This window comes from Amaranthus tricolor, chromosome 16 (assembly GCF_026212465.1).
Source record: "Amaranthus tricolor cultivar Red isolate AtriRed21 chromosome 16, ASM2621246v1, whole genome shotgun sequence".
NCBI classification, from domain to species: Eukaryota; Viridiplantae; Streptophyta; class Magnoliopsida; order Caryophyllales; family Amaranthaceae; genus Amaranthus; species Amaranthus tricolor.
The window spans coordinates 16998943-17009117 of NC_080062.1; the positions used below are offsets into that span (position 1 = coordinate 16998943).

Below are 10175 nucleotides of genomic sequence, written 5' to 3' on the forward strand. Positions count from 1 at the left end.
AATAATGAAAACAACTCAAAATGATAAAGAACAATGAACTAACTAATCAAGAAAAACAATTAACAAAGTCGCCACTCCTCGGGCATGTGGAAGGTATTGGTATCTGGCTGCGACCTCTCCACAAAGGCCGAAATTCAAGCCCTATCAATGTGCTGGTGCATAATGTACGACTGACGACCGAGGGGAGTAGTAGGTAGAACTCCATACAGCTCATCAAACATATCTTACAGTCTAATGATATCCTCTAGTGGCTTCTTCCTGGTACGGCACTCCAAAATCGGAGGCATACGCTCAGAGCCCTCAAAAATGACCTTAGCTATGTGCCCCTATAGCTGGGTATCAATCGTGCGTTAGTAGGGCCCCCGGGCTGGGGCGATGTGATCAGCTACTCCGTTCCACCGGAATGTGGACGCCTCTTCCCTCCTGGAGCCGCATTGTCCACTTGGATGTCTTCTGCATGATCAAAAGCGCCTGCAATACTAGGGCCTGCTCGTGCGAACTTATCGACATTCCCGCGCACGACAGTCCAATCGACTAGTTTACCAACGGAGCCTTCGTAATCACTATCATCGGAACTAGAGCCCCTCGAGTTACTCTGGAGGCTAGTCTGGTCATCAAAGTGAGTATGCACTTGGTGCAGCGTAGTCGAACGTTGGGCCTGACTATGTCTAGCCGCCTGTTCCTGCCTAGCCCGCCTAGCGGAACCCGTAACTCCCTTCTCATAAGGGTCCCCTCTCAGTATGGTAGGTTTAGAACTACTTCCCCTCAACAAATTTCTGAAAAAAAAAAACTCTTTTCTCTTTCTTAGTTTCCAGCCATTTACTACAATTTTAAATAATTTAATTAACTATTAATTTTAAATTAAAATAACCACATATTACGTTAAGTTAACTACATTAATACCAAATAAAAATTATTTCAAATATTTAATTCATGATTAATTTAATAAACATTTAAGAATAACTAATAAACATTTATTAACAATATTAAATTAGTTATTATTACAAATAATAATAAATAAAAATTTGATTAAAAATTACCTGGATTTGTTCTTCACGTTTTGTTTTCCTTAGCTTTAGCTCTACAAATTTTAAGTTTTGATTTTGTGTTTTTAGAGTGATAAAAGTGTTAATGAGTGTGATTGGAGTGTTTTATAGAAATCTTAAGTCTAGGGGTATTATCGTTAATTCATTACCATAGGGGTGGCGATAAAATGAAAAGGGTGGCGAAGTTTAAGAATTGCAAATTAAAATTATAGTTTTATTTGTGTTTTAATGATTTTTTTAGTGTTTTTGTTTGTTTGTCATATTATAAAGAACGATTTAATTAGGAGAGAGGAAAAAAAAGTAAAATCAAAGGTTTAAATTGTGTTTTTATAGTAAGAAGAAGGTGGGATTCATATTCCAAAAGAAATGTAGCAAAAATTTTAGGAACCCAAAATGAAAAACATAGCTAAAATTATAGGACAAAGGGAATATACTCGTATTAAGCGTGGCATATCATTAGGTGTTTCCCTTATGCATGGCATAATGACAGAGTTTTGTTATCCAAAAAGAGCTATATTCTATGGTACACATATAATATTACATTCACTAATTGTTGTGAGAGATGGTCTTTTAAAGGGACTGTTTATAATGGACCGACTCATAATAATTTTTAGGTTACCTCAAGTAGGCATTTATGATAAATCAAGTAGGGGTTCAAAGTAAGTCAAGTAGGTGTTTTTAGCATGTTGAATTTGTCAAGTCGGTGTTTTTAAGTATGTATGTCGTAGGTGTTTAGGTCATTTTCTATAAGGGTTTAGGTTATATGTTGTAAGTGTCTTGTTATGTGCAGTAGGTTTTTTATTATGTATTGTAGCTATTTATGTTATGTGAAGTAGGAGTTTATATCATGTGCTGTAGGTGTTTCGGTTATTTGGTGTAGGAGTTTATGTTATGTGTTGTAGGTGTTTAGGTTATTTGTTTTTGATGTTTTTGTTATGTGTTGTATGTGTTTAGGTTATTTGTTGTAAGGGTTTATAATGAAGATCTGCAATGGCCTACTTTCATATAAAAAAATACCTACTTTAGTATGCAGATCACTAATCTCTAGTAAGCAGAAACATATATTTCAATTATAAAAATACCAACTATAGATATTAAATATGTCTACTTAAGTATGTAAAAATATTGATTGTAACTAGTTTAAAATGTCTATATCAACTATTCAAAATGTCTACTTCATTGGAAATAGCATCTGCTTCAAAACGCAAAAACACCGACTATAACTATTTCAAATGTTCACTAAAAAGTTATTTAAATGCCTACTTTAATATGCAAAAAAAGCTACTAATACTAGTTCAAATGCCACCTAAAACTAATTCAAAATACCAACTAAAAATTGTATTAGGTATTTGTGAAGTGCGTACGCGTATTTTGAAGAAGCTCATGTTTTTCTTATTTTAAATGAATTGGACCTGATTTTGAGAGTTGTCTCTCAAATAAACGGTCTCTCAAGAGACCCACTATATTACATTTGTATTTCTATATTGATTTCATGAAGGCTGATTGGCTAGATTAACCCAATCCTTAAATTTCGTCACCTCTTTTCATTTTATGGCCACCCTCCTCCAAATGAATTACGAATTTACCCCTGATTTTAAAAAAAATTACAACTTTGCCACTCCCTATAAATTTCTTATTTATAATAATAATAATAATAATAATAATAATAATAATAATAATAATAATAATAATAATAATAATAATATCAATAACTACAATAATAATAATAATTAACTCTATTATATTCTTCAAAAAGAATATAAACAAAATTAATAATAATAACAGTAATAATAATTATAATAACAACAATAATAAAATTAAAATTAATAATAAATATTCAAAAAGAAAAAAAAATTTAATTGAATCGCCCAGAATCGAGCGATTTAATTAATATTTTTTTTTCTTTTTGAATAATAATAATAATAATAATAATAATAATAATAATAATAATAATAATAATAATATTATTATTATTATTATTATTATTATTATAATTATTATTATTATTATTATTATTCATAATAATGATAATATGGGAAAACTAAAAGTCTTAATCAATCATGAGTATCATTATAGTGGGAAAACTAAATTAATTAGTTCACTAATTATTCATGTAATTGCAATTAAGGGGCTAATTAATTTTCATTGGAAAGTTAATTAGTGGGATTTTTCAAGATATATTTGCTAAAAAAAAAAAACTACATGCAAAATTGCACCTTCTCCCAAAAGGTAGTCTTTATTTGTGAATTCCCAAAGGTGGTTGATTAAGTATTGCAATTAATGACTTTTTAATTGCAATTAAATTGCACCTTCTCCCAAAAAGTTATTATTATTATTATTATTATTATTATTATTCAAAAAGAAAAAAAAATTGAATCGCCCCAAATCGGGCGATTGGACCCCGGTTCAATCGCCATTTTTTTACATTTTCCTCAAATTTTTACATTTTCCTCTTGCTTTTACATTTTCCATTTCCTTCTCCTTTCAATCCTCTTTCCTGATTCCTTATGCTTTCTCATTTCCCATTTTATTGGGTTAATTTTTTGGTACACTGTTCATTCAAATTTTTACATCTTCCTCTTGCTTTCCCACTTCCCATTTCCTTCTCCTTTCAATCCTCTTTCCTGATTCCTCATGCTTTCTCATTTCCCTTTTTTTGGGGGTAATATTTGGTTTATTTACTGGATTTCTCTTTGTTCATCGAAAAAAAATGAATTCATCGGCAGTATTGATTAAAGCTACTGATGAAGGTGCCGCCATTAAATCTGGTGCACGACAACACCATCAGTCCATCAACAAACTAATTTTGTTTTGATTTCTTTAATTTTTTCCTGATTTCTTTAATTTTTTCTTGATTTCTTTAGCTTCTTTTTATATTATTAGTTATGAAACTATACTTCTACTTATTTCCAAGTGATCAGTGTTTCAAAACAATTCTTGAGTTTGATTAAGTGTTGGTTGCACCACTGGTTTATAATTTGTTTGAGAGAATGATGTTAGTATCATTGATATTTTAATTCCTATATTGGGATTATTCTTCATGTCATTTCTAGCTTTATTAGTTGTATTCAAAACACTAACCTACACTTTTTCATATGTAAGTATTGCTACTGCTTTGTGTTAGATTTAGATTAGAATGGATGATTATAAAGAATTGTGCGACTTATTAACTGAACTTTATTGCCCAAATTGAAGAATACATACAAACCAGAGTAAATTCGATGGCTTGTATTCAAGATTTTGGAGTGAATACAATTGATTCGAAAGCTGATTTGTTGTCAGTGGCTTATATTAATAGTTAAATGATGATATATCTAATACCGATGTTGTACCTTAAATTCGGTATAAGATTTGAGAGCATAGAAACAACTCAAAATGAATCGACAATCAAGCGCTTGCATTGGTTTTTATGGTCATTTGTTTTCTTTGTTGTGTTTGAACCAAATTACAAAGATGTTTATCTTTAATTTCATGTTGGAGACTTTGGTTTTATTTGTTGAACCATTTTGAATTTTAAGTGTTGATTCGATTTCATTTAACCCATGTTGAGGACATATTCTTGATTGTGTTTTAAACAAATACGACTTTGGTTTACTTGTGTTGTAAATTGTGGTCGTTTGGATTCTCCATCTCAATGCTGAAAAAATAATTCTGAGCAATGAATTGAAAGAAAGCTGGTTTGATCTCATAATTTGCAGCTGTGATGATTGGTTGAACAATACTCGACCCTAGACTCCCATCAGGCATGACATATTCCCGAAGTGATTTTCGGTGTTCTACCGTCATTTTTCGTTGTTTTTTCTCCTTCTTCTCCCAATTTCAGGATTTATAGGTATAAGATTTTCTTGTCCTTGAGACCTATTTTGCATACACTACACTCAAAAATCGGGGTCAAGTGCAAAGTGAAGAGAAAAAAATGAAAACAACTCAAAATGATAAAGAACAATGAACTAACAGATCAAGAAAAACAATTAACAAAGTCGCCACTCCTCGGGCATGTGGAAGGTATTGGTATCTAGCTGCCACCTCTCCACAAAGGCCGAAATTCAATACCTATCAATGTGCTGGTGCATAATGTACGACTGACGACCGAGGGGAGTAGCAGGTATAACTCCATACAGCTCATCAAACATATCTTACAGTCTAATGATATCCTCTAGTGGCTTCTTCCTGGTACGACACTCCAAAATCGGAGGCATACGCTCAGAGCCCTCAAAAATGACCTTAGCTATGTGCCCCCATAGCTGGGTATCAATCGTGCGTTAGAAGGGCCCCCGGGCTGGGGCGATGTGATCAGCCACTCCGTTCCACCGGAATGTGGACGCCTCTTCCCCCTGGAGCCGCATTGTCCACTTGGATGTCTTCTGCATGATCAAAAGCGCCTGCAATACTAGGGCCTGCCCGTGCGAACTTATCGACATTCCCGCGCACGACAGTCCAATCGACTAGTTTACCAACGGAGCCTTCGTAATCACTATCATCGGAACTAGAGCCCCTCGAGTTACTCTGGAGGCTAGTCTGGTCATCAAAGTGAGTATGCACTTGGTGCAGCGTAGTCGAACGTTGGGCCTGACTATGTCTAGCCGCCTGTTCCTGCCTAGCCCGCCTAGCGGAACCCGTAACTCCCCTCTTATAAGGGTCCCCTCTCAGTATGGTAGGTTTAGAACTACTTCCCCTCAACAAGTTTCTGAAAAAAAAACTCTTTTCTCTTTCTTAGTTTCCAGCCATTTACTACAATTTTAAATAATTTAATTAACTATTAATTTTAAATTAAAATAACCAAATATTACGTTAAGTTAACTACATTAATACCAAATAAAAATTATTTCAAATATTTAATTCATGATTAATTTAATAAACATTTAAGAATAACTAATAAACATTTATTAACAATATTAAATTAGTAATTATTACAAATAATAATAAATAAAAATTTGATTAAAAATTACCTGGATTTGTTCTTCACGTTTTGTTTTCCTTAGTTTTAGCTCTACAAATTTTAAGTTTTGATTTTGTGTTTTTAGAGTGATAAAAGTGTTAATGAGTGTGATTGGAGTGTTTTATAGAAATCTTAAGTCTAGGGGTATTATCGTTAATTCATTATCATAGGAGTTGCGATAAAATGAAAAGGGTGGCGAAGTTTAAGAATTGCAATTTAAAATTATAGTTTTATTTGTGTTTTAATGATTTTTTTAGTGTTTTTGTTTGTTTGTCATAGTATAACGAACGATTTAACACTACAAGAAAACTTGTTTTTAGCAACAGAAGAAGTCGTTGCTAAAAACCTGATTTCGTTGCTAAAAATATTTTTTGCAACGAACTCCATTGTTGCGGGTACAGCCGTAGCTAAAGGTTTTAGCAACGACTATGGTGGTTGCAAAAGGTATCTGTTTTTTGCAACGAGATCTATTGTTGCCAAAAAAATGTCGTTGCAATTCCTTCAAACGTTTTTAGCAACAAAAACACTCGTTGCCAAATTTCCTGCATTTTTAGCTACAACCATTTTCGTTGTTAAATTTCTGTTTTTCACAACAATTCAAGTTGTTGCAATACATGATAGTCAATCTTTTGCAACGACTTTACTGTAGGGATAACAATGAAGTAAAATTTGTTATTAATGTTTTTAGCAACAACTATTACCGTTGCAAAAAACCTACACATTTTTCGCAACCACTATTTATTTTTTGAAACAACCTACAATAAACTAGACAATTATAATAATAAATAATTTAAAACTAACTAAACTAATATCACCGATTATCATTATATATTAATTCGTATCCCAAAATATCACACGTCCCAAATATTATCGTGTGTCAAAAATATACGTAATTCATATAATACATGTAACGGATTGGATAACTAATTTTCCAACATAATTCTCCAACCATACACAAGTTTTTATGCAAAAATTTACAAGTGATAGGCACTTTGAAAAAGTCCAAAAATATACAAGTGCACATATAGCTACTTCATAACCCAAAACATCGCGCATCCAAAATGCTTGTAGCTATCACCAACTTCATCATTGAGTACAAAAAATTTCCAACGAAGATATGTTTCCCTACACCAAATAATTTTGTTAGTTATTAAGAATCAAATGAGCCCCAATATTGAGTATTCACAATCAAACCATCCCTACACTTTTTGTTGAGACATAATAAGCAAAGCATTTAGCATGATATTCACTAACAAAAGCATTACGTGTATAGGGAAAGCATTTAGAATTTACCATCAAATTCACAATTGGACTAAAATGCCAACCAGCTAATGCCATTGTAACTAAAACTACAACACAAGCCACCAATAATCCTAATTGGACTAAAATGCCAACCAGCTAATGCTATTGTAACTAAAACCACAACACAAGCCACCAATACTCCTAATTGGACTAAAATGCCAACCAGCTAATGCCATTGTAACTAAAACTACAACACAAGCCACCAATACTCCTAATTGGACTAAAATGCCAACCAGCTAATGCTATTGTAACTAAAGCCACAACACAAGCCACCAATACTCCTAATTGGACTAAAATGCCAACCAGCTAATGCCATTGTAACTAAAACTACAACACAAGCCACCAATACTCCTAATTGGACTAAAATGCCAACCATCTAATGCTATTGTAACTAAAACCACAACACAAGCCACCAATACTCCTAATTGGACTAAAATGCCAACCAGCTAATGCCATTGTAACTAAAACTACAACACAAGCCACCAATACTCCTAATTGGACTAAAATGCCAACCAGCTAATGCTATTGTAACTAAAGCCACAACACAAGCCACCAATACTCCTAATTGGACTAAAATGCCAACCAGCTAATGCCATTGTAACTAAAACTACAACACAAGCCACCAATACTCCTAATTGGACTAAAATGCCAACCAGCTAATGCCATTGTAACTAAAACTACAACACAAGCCACCAATACTCCTAATTGGACTAAAATGCCAACCAGCTAATGCTATTGTAACTAAAACCACAACACAAGCCGTCAATACTCCTGATTAGACGCAAAAAATAGGCCAAGTATATGTCTTTTTAGCATGTTGTAAGCCTAAGTATATGTTAAAAAAATGCAAAAGAAAGCATCATTTACCTAATAAGCATTCATGACAATCATTGAACTTCTTTATTCTGTAGCTGTTGTAAGATGCTTTGTTTCATCGATTCAATTGCTTTTTGTTGTTGTGCCTTATATTCTTCAAATTGTCGTTGTTGTAGCAACTGACTTTCCATCAAATCTTTAATTTGTTGTTGTTGCTCTTGAATTTTCTCTTGTTGTTGCTCCACAATCTTACGTTGTTCTATTTGTGCTTTCTCTTTAAAATATGCACGTATCCCTGTCCCTTTTCCACGTACATGCCCTGACTTTTGGCCCAGAACTCTAAGCAAAATTTCATCTTGTGTCATTGAATCCCCAGCTGATGCAACAACATCTTTCAACTTCACCTATTACATAAACAAGATATATATAATTGCATATTATAATAAAAAAATTATACAAGGGTAACAAAAATATAGTTATAATGGGTTGTTGTACATACATGGATTTCTTTTGACCGCGTATCGAGCCATTCTAGTTTTCCTTGATCATTCTTACGAGTGTGTTGGATAAGCTAAACTTTTTCAGCAGTTAGCTTGACATTAGCATTCTCTTTTGTCTATTCAAATTATACAACGTTATTGATATTAATTCATACTACATTCAATAAACATAATAAAATAGGTTTGTCTTACCAATACATCTTCTGATTCAGGAAATGATAAATTTCCAGTCGTATGCTTAGTTCTCTTGTCAGAATTCCGATTTTTAGAGTTCCTCTCACTTATGACCTGCATGATGATTACAAAAGTTGATGCCAATCAAGTTCTTGCTATTGTGGGTTGAGTTGTTTACTTTCATAAATAGTTCATACTTTAATTAAAGAAATACCTTAAATTTGTCAGATGCGTAATACTTGATCAGATATTCCCATTGAGGTTGGGGTAAGTCAAGAGGAGGATTCTTTTTGAGCTCCTCGTTAGTTTTTCCGCATCTCGCACTTTTGTAGTAATTGTGCAACCTACACTTGTACAATCTATATAAACGTTGCATGGTCTCCAAGACAAATGCATACATTCGGAAGTAATCGCTAGACTTATCAATTTCAAACTTATCCTGCACAAAGAAGGTAAGATGATAGGTACAACAAAAACCAGAAAACTATAGTGCTAAATAAGTGATATTAATAAAGAAATTAGTAACTAACATAACCTGTATTTCCTTCAACATACTTTCTCCAGCTGCCTCAAATGCTTCTTTCCAACTTTTCACATTCAAGGGAGCTTTTTTCCTCACAATACGCCCACACTCATTAACCAAGTGACGAGCATTTTCTCCAATTGCTCGGTCAATTTCATCAGGTATTGTGATCTTCAATTTCGATCCTTTCCCTTTAATTTTCATGTCAACCACGTAATTCTTATACATCCCTCTCTTACCTCTTCCTTTGATCTTACTAGTTGCTAAGATAATACAAATGTTCAAAGTTATCAAGTATGCCTAAAATAATCAATAATCAATAATCAATAATATCTAAAAAAGTTGCTCCATCTCTGTTAATTACCTGTATTTCTATCTATCTCATCACCATTAACTTGCTCCACCTCCTTTCGAGTGATAGTTTGCCTTGGTTGTGGATCTAAAGCTTCATTCACTTGCAAGCCCACTTCAATTCTACTAACAAAGTTGCTTCTTTTCTTTCTCTTACCAAGTATGCCTACAATAATGGTCATTAATCAATAATCAATAATATGTAAATAATTACAAACTAGAAACGTGAAAGTCGAGTTTTCAATAATGTACTTTCATCCATTAAGGTAATGACGCCTTTTGATGCTTGGTCATTCAAGATTGGTGTAGCAATTTCTTCATAACCTTGAAGATCGTCTCCATGAATCAAGTTATGGTCATTCAAGGTCGGTGCATCATTTGTTGGCGATTTAGTTGCTGGCAATTCAGTTGGTGCTGTTTTGTTTATATGCGCTTCATAAGTTGTTCGTTGCCTCTCCAAATCTACAAGGGTAAAGACAATAAAAATCAAAGTGAACTCAACATAATAAAATTTAAATATTTTG

The 10175-nt window shown here is 33.0% G+C and overlaps 1 long non-coding RNA gene across 1 annotated transcript; it reads right to left on the reverse strand.

The window, feature by feature from the left end:
* Positions 1-9529: 9529 nt before the first annotated feature.
* LOC130803337 (uncharacterized) lies at positions 9530-9919 on the reverse strand. Its single transcript, XR_009039887.1, has 3 exons — positions 9904-9919; positions 9665-9817; positions 9530-9563 (listed from the first exon to the last, which is right to left on the reverse strand). It is a non-coding gene; the product is annotated as an uncharacterized LOC130803337 (long non-coding RNA).
* Between the last annotated feature and the right edge of the window lie 256 nt (positions 9920-10175).